Source organism: Marmota monax, unplaced genomic scaffold (genome assembly GCF_021218885.2).
Source record: "Marmota monax isolate L192 unplaced genomic scaffold, Marmota_monax_Labrador192_F-V1.1 WCK01_AAM20220418_F8-fsc00047, whole genome shotgun sequence".
Lineage (NCBI taxonomy): Eukaryota > Metazoa > Chordata > Mammalia > Rodentia > Sciuridae > Marmota > Marmota monax.
The window spans coordinates 13,249,283-13,272,817 of record NW_026692072.1 but is presented as its reverse complement, the minus strand read 5'-3'; positions in this window follow the sequence as shown (position 1 = coordinate 13,272,817).

Sequence of the window (23,535 nt, the reverse complement as noted above, 5' to 3'; positions counted from 1 at the left end):
CAGTGGTAGAGCGCTTGCCCAGCCTAAGTGAGGCACTGGGTTCAATTCTCAGCACCACATAAAAAAAATAACCAAATAAAATAAAGGTATTGTGTTCATCCATAACTAATAAAAATATTTTTTTAAAAAAGATTGTGATAAGCAACTCTGAGACAACACGTACCTAGGCAACTCAGGACTTAGGAGAAGACAATGGAAGATGGCTCCACCCTCAGGAAACTTGCAACTCCATGTGATTAAAGAGCACATTTATGAGCTGAGGGAAAGAAATTCTCAAGATTTTCTCTGCTTTTAAAATTACTTTGAATTATCTCTTATTGTCCTGAATTTTCCTTCTTCCATATGCTTCCATCTTAGTGTGTGTGTATATATATATATATATATATATATATATATATATATATATATATAAAATATACCCCAAATTTCTGTCATAGTGAAATATGAAGATTAATACGAGGTGAAAATCTGCTGAGAGAACCCTCAGTATGGTTTCTGGATAGAGCTAGAGAAGACACAAGGGTTGCTCAGGTAAAAACAGGGGAACCAGGGAGCTGGAGTTGGAGCTCAGTGGCAGAGCACTTGCCTAGCATGTGTGAGGCACTGGGTTCAATCCTTAGTACTGCATAAAAATGAACAAATAAAATAAAGGCACGCTGTCCATCTACAACTACAAAAATAAATTTTTTAAATAAAAATAAATTTTAAAAAATAGAAGGGGACCCAGGAAGAACAACTTCATGGGAGACAGGAGGCAAGATGGCGCTCGCCTACTGTACCAGAGGAATGGAAATAGCAAAGCATCAGAATAGCCCCAGAAGGCTGCAATGCAGTCTGGTGGCCTGAAGGAAACTAGGACATCTGTGTGCCTGATGGTCACCATTTTCATTGTCATCCCAACACCCACAGGCGATCACTAGGGCCCAGGGTCTACTGTGTGCTGTACTGTAAGCACTTCCCCACCACCTCCTCATTTCATTCTTCCTTATCCCTTTGAGGTAGCTAATTGACCTCACACAGGTTTAGCATCTTGCCCAAAGAAACACACCTGGTGAGTGAGTAATCCCAGGCCAGACCCAGGCTATCTAGAAGAAAAGGAAGGAACCACCACACCTCAGAGAGAGGACACAGGGGTGAGCCACTCCAGTGCCTTAGAAAATGGCACCAAGACCCATGGCCAATGCAAAGCTTTCCCAAATCCACTTATGAGTCCCTCCCTGGGACTAGTACAGGCATTGTAAAACCTCCAAGTCATTGGTAGTGTTTCATTCCACCTTCTCTGGTCATCAGAGACCAGGAAGCTCTGTGGGTTCTTCAACACAGTGTGAGATTCAGGGATCTGCCTTCCTTCCTCCAGCCCATGGCCAGCACTGGGACAGGGGTCCCAGCTGCAGCTGGTAGACTAAGCCGTGCAATCTGTTGCTCCTCCCAGCAGAGGTGACCAGACAGAACCCCTCCTGCACTGGGTCTCATAGCAGCACCTTGTTCTCTCAGGCCCTCCCACCAGCAGCCCCAAGGTCACATCCAATGATCTCACCAGTCCCTGTGTCTGTCTTCCTGCAGCCATCTCCCAGTAGGACAGGAGCCCGTGTGAGGATGACTGCAGACCATCACATGCTCCATCTGTCCCCAGGTGTCCACGGTGTTCACCCCCAATCTGCTCTTTATACTGAAGTTAGAAAGTCTCCCTGAGTCTCCCTCGGCTCACATTGCTCAGCAATGCTCACTGTCTCCCTGTTGCCTGGCACTCAGACCCAATTTCCTCCACCTGGCTTTTGGAATCCTCTCCAGTACTTTACCAGCCCACTCCACTTCTCTCTTGAAAGGCCAAAACTCCTACAAACACACACGTCATTTCCGAGTCCTCATGCAGACTAGGTTGCCATAATGGACCACGTGATGTGTATTTCAGTGAATGCATTAGAGGGGTTTAATACAATATGTCCTATGGTTCCCTGGGATCATTGTGAGAGTCCAGAGCGGATGACTTCCACAGGTAAGTGACCTGTCTTTTAGTGGAGGGCAGAGTTCTAAGTTCCTGGATCTCTGAAGGACTGAGGAAAACAAAGCAAGTACCTAGTGGAATACCTTGCCCTTTCCTCGGGACTGGTCTAACGTGGCCCCAGGGGGGAGTGGAGCAGCTGGCTGCCTTTTCAACTCTGCCAACCACGTTTCACATCCTGGTGAATGGGATTCTTTAAAATAAGGAAACAATTCATATTTGATGCGGTTGTTGCAAGAATTAGCTCTGAGATGAAATATATAAAGCACTTAACGGCCTTGTCTAACTAATAGGAATCTCTCCATAAACAGTAGCTATCATTAGCTCAGACTTCCTGGTGTTCATTGCATTTCTACTTTCTCATCTCCCTTGCCAAGGAGAAAGACAGTTGGTAACAAGTTACCTCCTCTTCCCTCCAGAGCTTCCCCAGGTAAAAACCCTCAACCTAGGGTCATGAATTACAAGGTGAGCCATGGATTACATATAAAGCCTAGGTAGAGAAATGTTGGTGGAGACACTAACCAGGTCAAAAGTTATTCACTAACATAAATGGACAAAGTCATAAGTGAGTCTGAAAGACCCACTGCCGTGCATTCCAAGCAGGAAGGTCTCCTCCCCACGTGGTCCTGCATGGAACCCCAGAAAGAGGACACCAAGGAGGAACTTTCTGTCCAGAACTTTCCTTTATACAGTCGGCACCTGAGCCTAAGGGACAAAAAGTGACTCACCGCAGATCACACAGCGATTTGAAGCCTCTTACCCACTCATTGCACCTGAGAAACCTCGTGGTCGGGCATTACTTACCTTCCTTGGGTAAATATTCCATCTCAGAACAAAGAGTTGAACATGGACTTTCCACTCCTTAGGTTCTGAATAACGGCCTCCCTCGGTGGCAAGGCCTCATCACCCAGATAGGTGGCCAGGCCTGAGGATACTGAAGGGCTGTGGCTGGAACAAGATTGAGCAAGACTCCTCCAGCCGGTTCCAGGATCTGCACTGAAGGCACCCAGGGGACTAAACCACTTCATCTGAGCCAAGGCACCAAGTGAAGTCAAAGACATTTTAGAGCTGAAAGGAATATGTAGACCGTTAATCTAATCTCTTTAGTTCCCAGACGATACGACTAATGAACAGAGAGTTTAACTGACTTCTCAAAGTCACACAGCTAGTTATTGATCAGGATTCTAACATACAAATAAATGCTGTTCCCAGGTTTTTATTTTGTGGTTGTTATCACCAATCAACAAATAAATCTTACTTTTTTTTGGTAACAAAATTCCCTAAGTCCTAAATTCCTTTCATAAAATGAACAGCTTATGGTGACATAGACAAATCACAAAAGGAAGGATTCAGGAAATCAGTCCCATGGCCAATCTTTGGATCAATTATTTAGAAATAGAAAAACAACTAAAGGGAGCAGCCTACCAATTGTTTTTAGATTCTGGGGATTATTTTTGTTTTTAGATTCTGGGGATTATTTTTGTTTTTGTTTTGTTTAGAAAACCCATTCTCACTGGGTCCACTTCCCACTTATAAGATCTTGGGCAAGTTAAGCACAGTCTATGAGCCTTGGTTTCTTGATACAAAGTGATGTTACTTACAGTCTTTATCCTCTGGGATTTCTGTGAGAATTCAATGATGGAAGTAAAACAGTTAGAACAAGATCTGTACTCAGTAAATGTTCCCTATTTTGGAAGTAGCCAATTTGCATTGTTGAAGAATCTAATTGTATAACTCTGAGGGTCTCCTTCCATTTCCATGCATTTTCCCTTCTCTCTCCCTTTCCCTCCCACCTCTCATCCCTGTTTAATGTTAATCTTCTTCTCATGCTCTTCGACCCTACTCTGTTCTTAGTTACTCTCCTTATATCAAAGAAGACATTTGGTATTTGTTTTTTAGGGATTGGCTAGCTTCACTTAGCATAATCTGCTCTAATGCCATCCATTTCCCTGTAAATTCTATGATTTTGTCATTTTTTAATGCAGAGTAATACTCCATTGTGTATAAATGCCACATTTTTTTTATCCATTCATCCATTGAAGGGCATCTAGGTTGGTTCCACAGTCTAGCTATTGTGAATTGTGCTGCTATGAACATCGATGTAGCAGTGTCCCTGTAGCATGCTCTTTTTAGGTCTTTAGGGAATAGACCGAGAAGGGGAATAGCTGGGTCAAATGGTGGCTCCATTCCCAGCTTTCCAAGAAATCTCCATACTGCTTTCCAAATTGGCTGCACCAATTTGCAGTCCCACCAGCAATGTACAAGTGTACCCTTTTCCCCACATCCTCTCCAGCACTTGTTGTTGTTTGACTTCATAATGGCTGCCAATCTAACTGGAGTGAGATGGTATCTTAGGGTGGTTTTGATTTGTGAGGGGAAGGGGAAAAATAATATAAGGGGGACAAACGAATGTCAGTAGAGGGAGCAGAGAGAGAAGAGGGGAGGGGAGGGGAGGGGAGGGGAGGGGAGGGGAGGGGGGATAGTAGAGGATAGGAAAGGCAGCAGAATACAACAGACACTAGTATGGCAATATGTAAATCAATGGATGTGTAACTGATGTGATTCTGCAATCTGTATATGGGGTAAAAATGGGAGCTCATAACCCACTTGAATCAAATTGTGAAATATGATATATCAAGAACTATGTAATGTTTTGAACAGCCAACAATAAAAAATTAAAAAAAAAAAAAAAAAAAAAGAATCTAATTGTATAAGCCATTTGCCCAGAAATGTAAAAGAAGATCCTTTTATATCTTACTTTCAAAATCATACCATATTTTTTAAAAAAACTTTTTTAATTCAGAGAAGTATAAAACCCAATAACTGGTAAATAGTAAGATTTTCTCCTTGCTTTTTGGCTTCCATTTATCAAAATATCTTGCAGAATCCATCAGTGTGTCCTTTGAAATCCTTACTACTTTGATATAATAAAGGTGCATAATTTTCTGAACTGAATTGAATCTCTCCAGACTCTAAGTCCCCATCTGGAATTTCCTCCTGTGACCTCCCACTAGTCCAGTATGTGAGCCCTGTGACCGCCTAGCCGAGCTTCAGTGCCATCTATGATGACCCTTCTCTAGCATGCTTAGGAGGGATTCTGCACATCAAACCTTGAAAAAAGGGAATCAGTCACCAGATATTCTGCTTATACAGTCATGTGTTCATTCAGTAACAGCATTTTGCCTTCTTTAAATGGTTTAAAATTCATTATTTCAGAACGTCACTGCATAACAAATGAGTCTTTAATGATAATAGTAATGAAGATACATTCCATTTTACAAGGCAACAACAAATTTATAATTAAATGCATGAAGTGGACATTTGAATAGGAAGGAAGCCCACTCACTCACTCACTAGAAGATCAAGGATTGTTTTCCGATATTGAGATCCTTGAACACTTTCAAATAAATTGGGCTCACTTTGTAGATCAGGAAACCAAATTACCCTTGGAATTTCTTGTCTCCAATGTGAAACTTGGCCAAGCAATTGAGTTAGAAAAATTTTCAAAATGTGCTTCAATTAATTCAGTTTAAAGCATCCGTGGGCATGCACATGAGAAGGGACATTGGGAGAGATTTTATGCCATTGAGTTTCTATGTCACCATGGGAAGATGAGACCAAAGGGAGAAGAAAAAAGAGGGCTGGTCTGGGGCTATAGACTGCCAACTGGGTGCCAACTGGGTGCCAACTACTCTATCTTTAATTACACATTGAAGAATAGAGACCAATTCTTGGAGAAGTATTGCAGATGCCATATGGGACAGCTTTTGTACCCATGAGGAAAGGGGACTTTTGGAACCAATTAATAACAATGCACAATAGGAAGAGATAATGTCTAGTCTAAAAATGTTCTTCAAAAAAATGTTTAGTTCAAGAGAAAAAAATATCATAATGGAAAGTATGCATCAGGGAAAAAACAGATATAGATTGTCTATCATTTAGTAACCTGAGAAAATTTAGTTAACAGCTGTAAGCCTCTGCTTTCTCACCTGTTAAACTGGGATAATAATATATACCTTCAAGGTTGTTAAAATGAGAAATAAAAATGACCTGGGTTGAAATATTTATCTAACATGGTGCTTGATGTATAGTAGGTATTCCATGAATGTGCATTAGGATTTTTAATTATGTGGTTGAAATATTACCCAGTTTAATGTGTGAGGGTTTGTATTGAATTTTATAGGGGAAGGGACACTTAATTAAGAGTAAATTCGGGCTGGGGTTGTTGCTCAGTGGAAGAGTGCTTGCCTCGCAGGTGTGAGGCACTGGGTTTGATCCTCAGCACCACATAAAAATGAATAAACAAAATAAAGATATTGCATCCGTCTATAACTAAAAAATATTTTTTTAAAAAAGAGCAAGTTCAGCAGCATCCAAAAGAACTAATAATATTTCTTTCTTGCAACAAATTGGATAAAGACATCTCTTCTTCTACTGCTCCTACCTCTGTCACCTTTACTCCTTTCTAGTCCTCAGAATAAAACAGTCACACTCTCAGACTCCCCTGCAGCTAGACACGATCTTATGACCCAAGTCTGGTCTGCTGAAGAAATGTAAGCAAGTCACTGGGTGGAACTTTTGAAAAATGTTAAAGGGTTCAAACCTAATTGGTATGCCCAGAAACACACCTGCTCCTCTTTCCTCTCCTTCCTTCCCTCTTTTTTCTGCCAACTGGGTGCCAACTACTCTAATTTTAATTACACATTGAAGAATAGAGGCCAATTCTTGGAGAAGTATTGCAGAAGCCATATGGGACAGAGATGAGGAACAGGATCTGTATCATGCTTTCAAAAAATTAAATAAAGTGAATTAAAACCACACACATAAGCATAGAAAAAAATTCCTCCAAACAAATGTCCTATGAAAAAAATCTGAAAGTGTGAACAACAGCACATCAGTTGATGAAAATGATGTAAATTCTTCCTAAAAACACAAACACAAAGCTGAAGAATTGTGCAACACCATAATCACAACTGAATTGCAAATACACAAACACAAATTTATAGATAAAATTAAACCTTTGAATTAGAAATACAAAAAATTAAGACAAAAATAGATTTTAATAATCAGGATGAAATGAAGTAAGAAGAAAAAATAGAATAAAAAAGAAATCATATGGATAATGAAGATTAAAATGCCAAAGGGAGAATATTTAAATTAAAATATAATAAAAAGAATGAAAGTAAACCAAATAATCAAAGTAAAATGAAATGTAAAAGAAGTAAAAAAATGTCAATAAGAAAAAGATAAAAATGACTAAACTGAGGCTGTCTGGCATCTATATAATTGATGTCCTGAAAAAAAGAAAATCAGGCCAATGAAATGGAGCCAATATTAAAACTGCAATCCAAAATATGTTCCAGAAATTTTAAAAATATATGAATCTATTCAGAGGTACCGGTTTTGATCCTCAGCACCACATAAAAATAAAAATAAATTAAACAAAGGTATTGTATACATCTACACCATATATATATTAAAGTATATATTTTATATATATTAAAGTATCTGAATCTACACAGTGAAAGGATCCACTGGATGTCAGAAAAAAGTAACATAAACAATCAACAGGGGCTGTAGTTGTAGTTCAACGGGAGAGTGCTTGCCTGGCACCTGTGAGGCATGGGTTCAATTCTCAGCACTCCATATAAACTAAAAAATATATTTTTTAAACTATAAATAAACTATATATAAACTAAAACAATATATTTTTTAAAAAACAACATTAAGACGTATTCTAGTAAAACTATTATAGATTTAAAATAAAGAAAAAAAATCCCCAAGTACTCTCAGGAGAATAATAAAATAACTTACAGAAGTAAGAGAATTCTATTGCAACTGATTTTTTAAAAACAGTATACAAAGCAAAACAATAGCGTAGCAGCACTTTTAAGGAAATTTAAAAAATATAAAACAAAATCTTTTAACCAGCTAAGATTTTTCTCTGATAACCAAAACTATAGCACAATAGTTTTGCTTGTGTTGGGTTTATTTTTAATTATTAATTCTACCTTTTAAGACCTCATATTGTCTTTGGTAAAGTATGTCATTCCTTTTTTTTTTTTTTTTTTTTTTTATTGTTGGTTGTTCAAAACATTACATAGTTCTTGATATATCATCTTTCACACTTTGCTTCAAGTGAGTTATGAACTCCCATTTTTAGCCCATATACAGATTGCAGAATCACATCAGTTACACATCCATTGATTTACATATTGCCATACTAGTGTCTGTTGTGTTCTGCTGCCTTTCCTATCCTCTACTATCCCCCCTCCTCCCTCCCCTCCCCTCCCCACCCTTCTTCTCTCTCTACCCCCCCTATTGACCTTCATTTCTCCCCCTTGTATTATTTTTCCCTTTCCCCTCATTCCCTCTTGTATGTTCTTTTGTATAACCCTGAGGGTCTCCTTCCATTTCCATGCAATTTCCCTTTTCTCTCCCTTTCCCTCCCACCTCTCATCTCTGTTTAATGTTAATCTTCTTCTCATGCTCTTCGTCCCTACTCTGTTCTTAGTTACTCTCCTTATATCAAAGGAGACATTTGGCATTTGCTTTTTAGGGATTGGCTAGCTTCACTTAGCATAATCTGCTCTAGTGCCATCCATTTCCCTGCAAATTCTATGATTTTGTCATTTTTTAATGCAGAGTAATACTCCATTGTGTATAAATGCCACAATTTTTTAATCCATTCGTCTATTGAAGGGCATCTGGGTTGGTTCCAAAGTCTTGCTATTGTGAATTGAGCTGCTATGAACATCGATGTAGCAGTGTCCCTGTAGCATGCTCTTTTTAGGTCTTTAGGGAATAGACCAAGAAGGGGAATAGCTGGGTCAAATGGTGGCTCCATTCCCAGCTTTCCAAGAAATCTCCATACTGCTTTCCAAATTGGCTGCACCAATTTGCAGTCCCACCAGCAATGTACAAGTGTACCCTTTTCCCCACATCCTCGCCAGCACTTGTTGTTGTTTGACTTCATGATGGCTGCCAATCTTACTGGAGTGAGATGGTATCTTAGGGTGGTTTTGATTTGCATTTCTCTGACTGCTAGAGATGGTGAGCATTTTTTCATGTACTTGTTGATTGATTGTATGTCCTCCTCTGAGAAGTGTCTGTTCAGGTCCTTGGCCCATTTGTTGATTGGGTTGTTTGTTCTCTTATTGTCTAATTTTTTGAGTTCTTTGTATACTCTGGATATTAGGGCTCTGTCTGAAGTGTGAGGAGTAAAGATTTGTTCCCAGGATGTAGGCTCTCTATTTACCTCTCTTATTGTTTCTTTAGCTGAGAAAAAACTTTTTAGTTTGAGTAAGTCCCATTTGTTGATTCTAGTTATTAACTTTTGTGCTATGGGTGTCCTATTGAGGAATTTGGAGCCAGACCCCACAGTATGTAGATCGTAGCCAACTTTTTCTTCTATCAGACGGCGTGTCTCTGATTTGATATCAAGCTCCTTGATCCATTTTGAATTCACTTTTGTGCATGGCGAGAGAAAGGGATTCAGTTTCATTTTGTTGCATATGGATTTCCAGTTTTCCCAGCACCATTTGTTGAAGATGCTATCCTTCCTCCATTGCATGCTTTTAGCCCCTTTATCAAATATAAGATAGTTGTAGTTTTGTGGATTGGTTTCTGTGTCCTCTATTCTGTACCATTGGTTCACCCGCCTGTTTTGGTACCAGTACCATGCTGTTTTAGTTACTATTGCTCTGTAGTATAGTTTGAAGTCTGGTATCGCTATACCGCCTGATTCACACTTCCTGCTTAGCATTGTTTTTGCTATTCTGGGTCTTTTATTTTTCCATATGAATTTCATGATTGCTTTCTCTATTTCTACAAGAAATGCCTTTGGGATTTTGATTGGCATTGCATTAAACCTATAGAGAACTTTTGGTAATATCGCCATTTTGATGATGTTAGTTCTGCCTATCCATGAACAGGGTATATTTTTCCATCTTCTAAGATCTTCTTCTATTTCTCTCTTTAGGGTTCTGTAGTTTTCATTGTATAAGTCTTTCACCTCTTTTGTTAGGTTGATTCCCAAGTATTTTATTTTTTTTGAAGATATTTTGAATGGAGTGGTTGTCCTCACTTCCATTTCAGAGGATTTGTCGCTGATATACAGGAATGCCTTTGATTTATGCGTGTTGATTTTATATCCTGCCACTTTGCTGAATTCGTTTATTAGCTCTAATAGTTTCTTTGTAGAGCCTTTTGGGTCTGCTAGGTATAGAATCATATCATCTGCAAATAGTGATAATTTAAGTTCTTCTTTTCCTATTTTGATGCCTTTAATTTCTTTCATCTGTCTAATTGCTGTGGCCAGTGTTTCGAGAACTATGTTGAACAGAAGTGGTGAGAGAGGGCATCCCTGTCTTGTTCCAGATTTTAGAGGGAATGCCTTCGATTTTTCTCCATTCAGAGTGATGCTAGCCTGAGGCTTAGCATAGATTGCTTTTACAATATTGAGGTATGTTCCTGTTATCCCTAGTTTTTCTAGAGTTTTGAACATAAAGGGATGCTGTACTTTGTCGAATGCTTTTTCCGCATCTATCGAGATGATCATATGGTTCTTATTTTTAAGTCTATTGATGTGGTGAATAACATTTATTGATTTCCGTATATTGAACCAGCCTTGCATCCCAGGGATGAATCCTACTTGATCATGGTGCACAATTTTTTTGATATGTTTTTGTATCCGATTCGCCAGAATTTTATTGAGGATTTTTGCATCTAGGTTCATTAGAGATATTGGTCTGAAGTTTTCTTTCTTTGAAGTGTCTTTGTCTGGTTTAGGTATCAGGGTGATGTTGGCCTCGTAGAATGAATTTGGAAGTTCTCCCTCTTTTTCTATTTCCTGAAGTAGCTTGAAAAGTATTGGTATTAGTTCCTCTTTAAAGGTTTTGTAAAATTCTGCTGTATACCCATCCGGTCCTGGGCTTTTCTTAGTTGGTAGTCTTTTGATGGTTTCTTCTATTTCCTTGATTGATATTGGTCTGTTTAGGTTGTCTATATCCTCCTGACTCAATCTGGGCAGATCATATGACTTCAGAAATTTATCGATGCCTTCACTATCTTCTAATTTATTGGAGTATAAGGATTCAAAATAATTTTGGATTATCTTCTGTATTTCTGAAGTGTCTGTTGTGATATTGCCTTTTTCATCCCGTATGCTAGTAATTTGAGTTCTCTCTCTTCTTCTCTTCGCTAGCATGGCTAAGGGTCTGTCGATTTTGTTTATTTTTTCAAAGAACCAACTTTTAGTTTTGTCAATTTTTTCAATTGTTTCTTTTGTTTCGATTTCATTAATTTCAGCTCTGATTTTAATTATTTCTTGCCTTCTACTTCTTTTGCTGTTGTTTTGCTCTTCTTTTTCTAGGATTTTGAGATGAAGCATGAGATCATTTATTTGTTGGTTTTTTCTTTTTTTAAGGAATGAACTCCAAGCAATGAATTTTCCTCTTAGAACTGCTTTCAATGTGTCCCACAGATTCCGATATGTTGTGTCTGTGTTTTCATTAATCTCTAAGAATTTTTTAATTTCCTCCTTGATGTCTTCTATAACCCATTGATCATTCAGTAACCTATTGTTCATTCTCCAAGTGATGTATGCTTTTTCCTTCCTTCTTTTATCGTTGATTTTCAGTTTCATTCCATTATGGTCAGATAGGATGCATGGTATTATCTCTACTCCTTTATATTGTCTAAGCGTTGCCCTGTGACATAATATATGATCTATTTTTGAGAAGGATCCATGTGCTGCTGAGAAAAAAGTGTAACTGCTTGATGTTGGGTGGTATATTCTATATATGTCAATTAAGTCTAGGTTATTAATTGTGTTATTGAGTTCTATAGTTTCCTTATTCAACTTTTGTTTGGAAGATCTGTCCAGTGGCGAGAGAGGTGTGTTGAAATCTCCCATGATTATTGTATGGTGGTCTATTAGACTCTTGAACTTGAGAAGAGTTTGTTTGATGAACATAGCTGCGCCATTGTTTGGGGCATATATATTTATGATTGTTATGTCTTGTTGGTGTATGGTTCCCTTAAGCAGTATGTAGTGTCCCTCTTTATCCCTTTTGATTAACTTTGGCTTGAAATCTATTTTATTTGATATGAGTATGGACACGCCTGCTTTTTTCCGAAGTCCATATGAGTGATATGATTTTTCCCAACCTTTCACCTTCAGCCTATGTATGTCTTTTCCTATCAAATGCGTCTCCTGTAGGCAGCATATTGTTGGGTCTTGTTTTGAGATCCATTCTACTAGCCTGTGTCTCTTAATTGGTGAGTTTAAGCCATTAACATTTAGGGTTATTATTGAGATATGGGTTGTTGTTCCAGCCATATTTGTTTATTTATGTTACTAAACATGGTTTGTTTTCCTCTTTGATTATTCCCCCCCCTTTACTGTCCTACCTCCCACTGTTGGTTTTCATTGTTATTTTCCATTTCCTCTTCCTGTAATGTTTTGCTGAGGATGTTTTGAAGAGATGGTTTTCTAGCTGCATATTCTTTTAACTTTTGTTTGTCGTGGAAGGTTTTAATTTCATCTTCCATCCTGAAGCTTAATTTCGCTGGATACACAATTCTTGGTTGGAACCCATTTTCTTTCAGTGTTTGAAATATGTTATTCCAGGATCTTCTAGCTTTCAGAGTCTGTGTTGAAAGATCAGCTGTTATCCTGATTGGCTTGCCCCTAAATGTAATCTGCTTCCTTTCTCTTGTAGCTTTTAAAATTCTCTCCTTATTCTGTATGTTGGGCATCTTCATTATAATGTGTCTAGGTGTGGATCTCTTATAATTTTGCACATTCGGCGTCCTGTAGGCTTCTAGAATTTGGGATTCTGTCTCATTCTTCAAGTCTGGGAAGTTTTCTCGTATTATTTCATTAAATAAATTGCTCATTCCTTTGGTATGGAGTTCTATACCTTCCTGTATCCCAATGACTCTTAAGTTTGGTCTCTTAATGTTATCCCATATTTCTTGGATGTTCTGCTCATGGTTTCTTAACAGTCTTGCTGAGCTGTCTATGTTCTTTTCAAGTTGAAATACTTTGTCTTCATTGTCTGATGTTCTATCTTCTAAGTGTTCTACTCTGCTGGTAGTACTCTCAATTGAGTTTTTAAGTTGGTTTATTGCTTCCTGCATTTCTAGGATTTCTGTTTGTTTGTTTTTTATAACCTCTATCTCCCTGTATAGTTGATCCTTTGCTTCCTGGATTTGTTTGTGTAATTCGTTGTCGAAGTGATCTTTCATTGTCTGATTTTGCTGTCTAATTTCTTCCTTGATACTCCAGATCATCTGAAGCATATATATCCTGAATTCTTTATCTGACATTCCATCTGCTGCAGCTGTTACCTCTTCTAAAGTTGAGCTGACCTGCATTGCTTGTAATCCTTTCTTTCCTTGTCTTTTCATACTGCTTGTGTTTCTTTCTTCTTGGTGAAACTGTTGTGTTTTTGAAATTTTTCCCCCCCCTATATATTTATGTTGCTCTTGTATAGTTGAAAATTCTCCCTTGCAGGTGCGGGCAGGGGCTCTGCTCTGCCCCTCCTCCAATTGGTGTGAGGTGTCTACCACGCCCGCGGACCCCTGGGCCTGATCCGCTGTTCTGTCGCAGGTCTGCCTACCTTGCAGGTGGGGGCGAAGGCTCTGCCCTGCCCCTCCTACCACGCCCGGGGACCGCTAGGCCTGATCTGCAGGTTGGTCGCAGGTCTGCCCACCTTGTGGGCAAGGGTGTCAGTTCCGCTCCGCCCCCACTCCAATTGGGGTCACTTGACCACCACACAGGCGAGCCGCTGGGCCTGATCTGGGCGCGGGCTAAGGCTCTGCTCTGCCCCTACTCCAGTTGGGGTGGAGTGTGTACCACGCTGGCAGGCCGCTGGGCCTGATCCACAGGTCTGTCGCAGGTCTGCTTACCTTGCCAGCGCGGGCGGTGGCTCTGCCCTGCCCCTCTTACCACGCCTGCAGACCGCTGGGCCTGATCTGCAGGTTGGTCGCAGGTCTTCCTACCTTGCGGGAGTGGGCGGCGGCCCCTCTCCTCACCTCTGGCTCAACGACAAAGCGAGAGAGACTCGGGTATCTGTGACTCACCCTCCCTACCAGGGGACCAACTGTTTCCGTCGCCGCTGGCACCGATGAAGTTTTCTCCTCGGCCGCTCTCCGATGACATCAGATCTCTGCCATGCTGGCATCCCCTGCTCTATGGCTGAATCCCATTTTCTTCTCTTCCAATAGGCGGAGCTGTGCCCTCTGAGCTGAGCTTCTGCCCTCTATGTGCTGACAGAAATCCCTGTACGGTGGCTCCTGGGAGTCTCTCAATCCTGTTAGTCCAGAGCCCTTTCACTTATCCGGCCCCTCCCCCTGTTCCTCCTCCCAGCCAGCCAGCCAGGTCCTGTTCACCAGAGGCGATTCCCCAAGGATCTGATTACACTTGCAGCCCCACCGCGTGTCCTATATCCCGAACGATGAACACCCTCTCTGTCATTCAATTAAGCCCCAGTGCTGTGGTGGGGTGATCTGGGAACCAACAGTTAAATTTTTCAGGACCCCTTTGGTGGGCACGCCCCCAGAAACTGGCGGCTAAGATCTTGGGTGTCGCCGCTGGTGTTAAGGGGAGGTGGGGATCTGGAGTCCCCTCTGCTTCCCTACAGACACGCCCCCGGTGGTTTCCTGGCTGCTTGTATCTGGAGGGGGTGGGAGTCACACACCTGCTAATGTGGATTCCGCTGGGAAGGAATTCTGTCGGCGGAACTCTGGTGATGTCACCACTCTGCTATGGCAGGCCCCAGGCTCCTTGCCAGAGTGTCCGAAGGGAGGGGTGGGACTGGTCTGTCTCTGGTTGGTTTCAGCTCCCGGTTTGCTATTTCATGAAGGCTTGGCGAGAGACCTCTTCATAGAGTCCCTGCACCACTCCTGCTGCGCTGCGCCTCGGAGGCTATCCGCCCTGACGCAGGGGCGGCGTGCAGGCAGCCGACAGTCGCCGAGTCGCGCGGGCAGCGGCTGGCGGGTCTGGACCTCTGCGCTGCGTGGCGGAGATTCACTCGTCTAGCGCAGACTGTCACCTCCAAAAATCCTTCCAATTCCCGGCCGATCTCTCTTTAGTGGAATTTTGCTAGGAGTTTCTCAGCAGGTCATATCTAAACGTATCCATGCGTCTCCATTCCTTTTTTTTTTAATGCATAACAATACAATAAATGCTGCACATAAGCACCCTTCTGAGGAATCTACCACATGATGAAGTTCATCCAATCTGTTATGGTTTCGATATTAGGTATTCCCCAAAAGCTCATGTGTGAGACAATACTAGAACATTCAGAGGTGAAATGTTTGGATTATGAGAGCTTTAACCTAGTCAGTTTGTTAATTCACTGGTAGGGATTTGGTGGTAACAGTAGGCAGATAGGGTGTGGCTGGAGGAGGTGGGTCACTGGGGATGTGCCTTTGGGATTTATGCTTTGTCCCTAGTGAAAAATGCTTCCTGATTGTCATGTCCTGAGATGGTTTTATCCTTGCACTCTTCTGCCCTGATTTTCTGCCTCATCTCCAGCACAGAGCAATGGAACCAGCCATCTATGGACTGAGATCTCTGAAACTGTGAGCCCCCAATAAACCTTTCCTCCTCTACATTGTTCTCATCAGTTCTTTTGGTCACAGCAGTGAAAAAGCTGACTTAAAACACAATCAAAAGTTGATTGGGAAAACTTTGGTAAAAGAGCCATCAGCTCTATACATTTTGTCATGTATTTTTGAGACTCTGTTGTCAAGTGCATAAGCATTTAGGATTATTATGTTTTCCTGGAGACTTGGCCCAGTTATCATTATGCAATGTCCCGCATTACCTCTGGTTATATCCCTTGTACCAAAGTCTACTTTTCCTGATAACAACATAACTGCTCCAACTCTCTTCTGATTTGTGCTTCTATGGTATATCTTTTTTTTATAATTTTACTCTTAACCTATGTATGTCTTCATATTTAAAGTGGGTTTCTTAATGGACAGAACTTGAGAATATTGTGTTTAAGTGAAATAAGCCAAACTCAGAAGTGCAATTGTCATGTTTTCTCTCACGTGTAGAAGCTAGGGAGGAAAAGGGGAAAGAAAGGTGGTGGGTAGAATCTCATGGATATCTAAAGAGATCAGTAGAGTAACAGGACCAAGAGGAGAGAGGAGAAGAGAGAAAGCAGAAATACTGGGAATGATATTGGCGACATTATATTGTTATATTGTGTGCACACACAATTATATTAATGAATCCCATTATACACCATTATGGACAACTATAATGGACCAATAAAAAGCATGGAAGAAATAAATAAAGTTGGTTTCTGGCCTGGGGTTTTGGCTCAGTGATAGAGTACTTGCCTAGCACATGTGAGGCACTGGATTCCATCCTGAGAACCACATAAAAAATAAATAAATAAACAAATAAAAAAGTCATTAAAATTTTAAAAATTCAAAAAAATAAAATGGGTTTCTTGTGAGCAGAATAAACTTGGGCTTGCTACTTTATACAATTTGAATTTCAAATTTGTATGTTTAGACTATTGACACTTAGTACAATTATTGGTTGGTTTGATTTCAATCCAATCTTAATCATTGTGTTCTATTTGTTCCGCCTGACTTGCGTTTCTTTTTTCCTTATTTCCTGCTTAACTTTGGATTAGTTGTACATTGTACCTCACCATTGGCTTATTATTTATACCTCTTTTTAAAAAAATTAGTAGTTTCTTTCAGAAACATAGTATGCATCTTTGATTGTTCACAGTCTACCATTAAACATTTTTATACCTCCCCACATCCGTGTCAGAACCATGCAGCAGCCAAGTTCTAAAGCCCATCCCCACATTTGTGCTGTCCTCGTATCGCTCACTTTTACGTTAGCTAAAAACCTGCAATATATCGCCTACTACTTTTGCCTTAGATAATCAATTACCTTTTTTTTTAGAGAGAGAGAGAGAATTTTAATATTTATTTTTTAGTTTTCGGCGGACACAACATCTTTGTTTGTATGTGGTGCTGAGGATCGAACCCGGGCTGCACGCATGCCAGGCGAGAGCGCTACCGCTTGAGCCACATCCCCAGCCCATCAATTATTTTTAAGAGCAACTTTTCCAAAAAATATTCCTCTATGTTCACCTTTATTTTAACTATTTGGGAGCTCTCCATTTCTTTGTGTACATCCAGATTTTTATCAGGTGTTACATTCTGTCTTCCTGAAGAACTTTAATATTTCATATAGTGTGGAATTTTTTGTGCAAATACCACAAGATTTTTCCCCGAATATCATCATTAGCTTTTTATTTTTAAAAAAAAAAAAACTTTTACAATGGTATCAAACTAGAGGTTAGCTGGGCCATGAAGAGTGGGAGGTTCCCACTATTTTAAAGCCATTGCTCCTTTATCTTCTAACTTGTATAATTTATGATGAGAAGCCTGCTCTGATTTGTTTCTTATTTTTTATATAATGTGCATTCTTCCCTGGATGTTTTTGTCCCTTTTCTCATTGACTTTGTGTGAATCGGATTCACCATGCACTATATCAATACCAACATTTCAGCAATGCTGTGCACTGGTATCAGCCCACTTGCATGAACCTCGGTGAAAAACAACACTCCCACAATGAGTTAAACAAAACAACTTCACTACTCATAGACACACTCCGAGGGACAACAGCAGCCTGGGATTCACGATGAGCCAGTCCTCCAAGGCTCAGGAAAACTGTCTAGGGTGGATGGAATCTCATCTGCACCCATGTCACACTATGGCTGATGGACAGCTAAAGCACGCTGGGGCTGGCACCTGGGAGCTGCTTGATCCTCTGGGCTAAGCCCTATAAAACAATGTGTCCAGGAGAGATGTTGCTGAGCCCAGGCTATTCAGGACCTTTCCTCTTTCCTCTTTGCCTTTCCTCTTTTCCTCTTGACCCCGTTTTACAGTTATTCTTGAGAACTATAGCAAGAGAGTGAGAAGAGCTGGATACACTGAGGCCACCTGGGGACTTGTCCTGTACTTCAATTTTCAGCAGGTAGGACCACGTTCCTTTTGTCATTGTCTTTCCTGTTTGGAGTTCTCTTGGATCCTTGGCTCTGTGGTTCTATGTATTTCATTATTCTTTGGAAATTCTTGGTCAGGTTTCAGGGGGCTCAGTCTAGCTTCATGATATCTACTGTCAGCAGGTTGACTGACATCTAGGAAGGCCACACCCAAGGGCACAGTAAGAGAAGGGGACACACAAAAGGTGTTTCCATGGAACATTCTATCCCAAACAGGGCAAGGGGTAATATTACGAAGGAACAGATGAGTGTAGCTCCACCTTTGGGACTGTAGGAAGGTACACCCAGCAGGAACCCAAGAAGGGCGGGGCATCTAGCAGCATCTGCCTGAAGCCTCAATCACCCAGCAGGAAGTGACTCAGTCAGGTGCAAGGTTGGTCTCCCACATCAAATAAAACACAGACACACAACTTACCTTTAATTCAAGCCCCAGGATGTCTCCTCTGCCCTTGGCCTCAAGTTTCCCAAATGGGAGAGCGAGGAATGTCACGAGAGGCTGGCGAGAGAGAGCTAGCATGTTCCGGAGTGGTCTTTTATTGGGAGAGTCTTATTCTTTAGAAATTTCCATCCAATAAAGATCAAGAGGGGTGGGGTTACAAGGACAGGTAAGATAACTCCACCCCTGGGGCTGTAGGAAGGCATGCCTACACATGAAGATGCATTTTGCGACATTTTTACTACTTCCAAGATCAGGGCTGCAGTTTTGGGCCACTTGATGTGGCCAGATCCTGGGAAGTGACCGACAGAGCCTCACCAATCAGGGAAGGAAAATGCTGGTCACATGGCCTGGTGGCCTCCCACAGAGAATCATGGGATCTTCTACAGAGACCACAATAATGAGATAACCCTATCACAGGGGTGGCAAGACCAATAGACTAAGCCAAAGTCATACAGAGAACAGACTGGAACTCAGGGAGAAACCAGTAAAGGAGAGAGGAAGCACAACCCATAATATCCTATAAATCAATAAGGAAAACAACCAAAACTAATGAAAGACAATAGAAGAAAAATACAAGTAGTCAATAAAACATGAAAAAATTCTCAACCCCCTAGTAGGGAAATATATATTGCTTTAGAAAACATCATTTTCACCATCAGTTTGGCAAAAAGAAAAAAAGAGATTGACTTTTGGTTTGCACTAGGATGTATCTGTGAAGGTCCAGATTGAATTGGGAAATATGTTTGTAGGTTTAAAAAAAAGTACAAGGTTGATAATGTCCATTGTTTGGTACTGTGCAGGCAACAGTACCCTCAGATATTGCTGGAGGGAGCATAAGTAACTGGGCAGAGATCACTAACTATCCACCAACACCTGATATCCCCCTCCTTAGGCACACAGTTTGACCACATTGCTGGCAATCAAATGTTCTATCGTATTTAGGTATAATTTTTTGGTATGTTAAAACTATGCTTTATGTCATAAGCAATGATATAGTGCCTTTCTTTGTGTATTTTGACCGAAAATGCAATCAGAAAGGCAATTAAATAGTTTTTCACCTGCTGAGCATGAGAAATGATGTAAGCTACCGACTCTGGAAGTTCCCCCATGCACACACTCTATGATCTTCCTCTTCCACTACCTGGATACAGATGATGCTGAGTCCTTAGTAGACATCCCTGAACGACAATGTAGGGAAGAGCCACCCATAAGCCCAACAATGCCCAGAGCAGCTACCTGACACTAGTTAAACCCTTGGAGTTTTCTGGACCTTCCATTAGCATGGCCAATCCTAACTTAAGAAACTGAGTTGTTGAGTTTTTGCAGAGCAATTCAGCCTCCCCCTTTAAAATGCAATATAAGCATCCCATTGACCCAGAAATTCTCTTGCTATTTACTTCTCCTAGATCATTATTGCAGATGATCAAAGAGAGATGTACACAAAGAAAGGCACTATATCATTACTTATGACATAAAGCATAGTTTTAACATACCAAAAAATTATACCTAAATACAATGGAACATTGCCTGCTTGAAAGGAATGAGAGGAAAAAAAAAGAAGAAAGAAGATAAAATAAAAGTGACCTTACATGGTTCAGTGACAAAATAGTGAAAGGAGCTCAATCTTGAGGTTGATACACATACGCAGCTGCACACACATACTTGGGGACATGTACATATAAAATACTAAGAAACAGTCAAAAGAATGAATGTCATTGAAAGAAATCCAAAATATATTGTTGGGTTAAAAAAAAAGCAAGTTGCAAGATAGTGTTCAGAGTGTAATGCCATAGGTGTAAAAAAAAATAATAAAATAATGCTTGTTGGTTAAATCCATGTATTTCATTATTTCCCACAACTCTCCACAAATCAGATGTTGTCCTCTTTGAGTTTAGTAGAAATGCTCTCTGCTGATACTGTGATCACCAAGGGGAGAAAAGGGGCCAATTAGTCCTGTTCTGTGAGTTCGATGATCCTTCAGTCCTCTGCCTTCTGGGTCTGTGCCCAGGCTTCTTGGCATGGTGACAGCCGATGGCAACTAATTATACCCTAAGGAGCAGAGGCAAAGAGTTAGGAAAGTTTTCAAAGAAACAAATTAATGCCATCCCTTGGAGGTTCTTCAGAGATGACTGAGAACTTCTTTTGCTTCCTTGAGATTCCCAGGAGCCTCAGATCACATAATTAGTGGCACAATTAGCGGCCAGGTGAGCACATCCTTGCTGATGAGCCAGGACTTGCAGCTCCAACTCCTCCTGAAGCATAGTGTAGACCATGCTGTGGCCTTGCCAGGAACCCTGTTAGGTCCACAACACACATTGAGAAGGAGTGGGTTGCCATGCCAACACAGGAAAACAGAGGCCACATCCCACTTCTTTGCCCCCTATTCTTTCTCCCCACAGGTTGCTCTGAAAGGAAGGATAGTGCCATTTATGGAATCCCTACTGTGTACTGAGTACTGTGCTGAGCCCTTTATCCAATACCTGACCAATGTGGCAGAGATGCCAGCAGCCAGCATCATCCACAGTTGGGCACACGGCTAAATGCTATTTCCCTACCAGAGGAATGTAGATGAAAACGATACATGTCACTTCCAAACTTGACCCATGACCCACTCTGCAAACTGTTTCTATCTTCTAGCTAGATGGAGACACTGTGGGTGATTTTAAGAGGTGTGGGTTAAAGATCATAAAATCTCATCCAGCCTAAGTCCTTGAGTGGTTATCAGCCACCTGTCACATGGGTATAAAGTCAGGGTGATCTGGTGGTTGTTTGTAATAAGAGTAAATTTACCCAACTCACAATCTATTTCACCACCTGTAAAATACTAATCAAATCATATCTTCTGTTTCCCCAGCCAATGGCTCAAATCCTCACCTGCCTTTTTAGCAAAATATCCACTATCTCTCATAGAATGTCTGATCCACCTCCATCCCAAACTGTCCAAGAAAATCCAAAGAACACTCAACCAAAAGGATTTCTGCTGCCAAAAGCCCTGGAGGGGGGGGGAAGAAAATTAAAAATCTGACCAGTCTTCAATCCCAGCCACTCGGGAGGCTGAGGCAAGAAGATCACATGTTCAAAGCCAACCTCAGCAACAGTGAGGTGCTAAGCAACTTAGTGAGACCCTGTCTTTAAATAAAGTACAAAATGGGGCTCAGTGGTCAAGTGCCCCTGAGTTCAATCCCTGGTACCAAAAAAAAAAAAAATCTGACCAGTGATTGTTTTCCATCATTGCTATTAGTTGGCCCTGCACAATCTGGGGTGGGGGATGGGTCTACTGCCCAAAGTTGCAGGGATGCTGCTGCAGGTCTGGACTCGGCCATGCCATGGTTAGTCTCCATACTCCAAGGTCAGAGTTCTCTTCATTAATTCTCACATGCTCAGCTACCGATCCCCAAAACACAGTGGTCCAGGATGGCTGGATCTAAATGCTACACTGTATCAAGCTCCCCACCAAAACTCCAGTTCTGAATCTACATCACCAACACAGGTGTCCCTTTCCCTCAAGGTAGGATCCCTCTTGGGAATTCTAATATTCTTTTATGCGGAGAGAGCAAGCATAGTCAATGTCACCCTGAAACACCCGAAGAGGCTGACCTAATTGCAAATCTCAGAGTTCAAAGTTGAGGAATCTTATCCTCTTCCTTCATGAAAACCCCTCGTTCTTTGTGAAAAATTTACTTATAAGAGGAGAGACATTTTTTTGCTCTACCTCAGGACAAATAGGTATCTACACTTGCGACATCTGCACTCTCATGCAAGGCACACAGTTAATTTATCAGAACAAGGACATCTATTCCAAGGAAATTTTCGGCCTCTGCTTATATAAAACAATAGTTAATCTTGAATTTCGCACACATTATCTCATTTAAAATTTGTAAGTAGGATATTATCATGATTTTCACTCTACAGGGAGGTGGAGTGGCTTGCCTAGTGTCACAGCTAGTAGGTGGTTAGCCAAGACACAGATGCATCTGGCTCCTGAGTCCAAAGTTTTCCCATCCGTGTACCACTTCCCCCCACCAGCCCTGCGAATCTACCAAGTATCTTTTGCACATCTCTTCCCCACCTCACTCCTTTCTAAGCCTCCTCCTTTGCCTCTTTCAGTGACCTTTTCTCCATATTGCAGCTTCTCCACTCCCCTGACCCCATGTGTCACCACGCCTCCTGTCCCCTGCTCACTAAGTTGGAAGGAAGGTCCACATCAGAAAGCTGACCTAAGAAGCAGCTCCCTGTTGCAAAGCCAGGGTGGAGCCGTGGACACAGCCCTGACTTTTAAGCCAAATAGACTGGGGCCCAGTTCCCAGGCTTGTCACTTGCTGACTGTGTGGCTTTGGCAATGCTGGTCACTTCCGGTTTCCTGATAAGGATTTTGTAGGGCCTGAGAGAGATGGACTGCTATTCTAATTTGATGCCAAACAAATCTGTTTTTCCCTTTGTTTCTCTCAACAGATTTTAATATTTCATGAGAAGGATAGATGTGGGCTACAAAAAGTTCTGATTTGGCTTTGGCTGTTAAAATACACGGTTGAAATAAGCCAGTCCCACTAAGTCAGATGTCAAGTGTTTTCTCTGATATGCAGAAGTTAATCCAAAATAAGGGGGAGGATAAAACAAAATTTTTTAAAATAAAAGAAAGATTGGTGGAGTCAATGAAGGGGAATGAAGGGAAGGAAGGAGGAATGGAATAGGAAAGACAGTGGAATGAATGTGACCTAACTTTCCTGTGTACATATATGAATATACCACAGTAAATCTCACCATCATGTACATCCATAAGACACTAATTTTTCAAACAATTTCTAATAGCAGAAAGATCAGTAGATTGGGGGAAGGGAACAGGGGAGGGAGGAGGGAAGGGGAGGGGAAGTACTGGGGACCAAATTAGAACAAATTATATTTGTTGTAATAATAGTAAATTTACCCAACTCTGTCAAGATGAATCCTAATGTTATACATAACTTAGAAAACAATAAAAACTAAAATTTAAAAATAAATGGTTGAAACACTCATGTGAAAAGAATATGCAAAGCCAAGTTCAA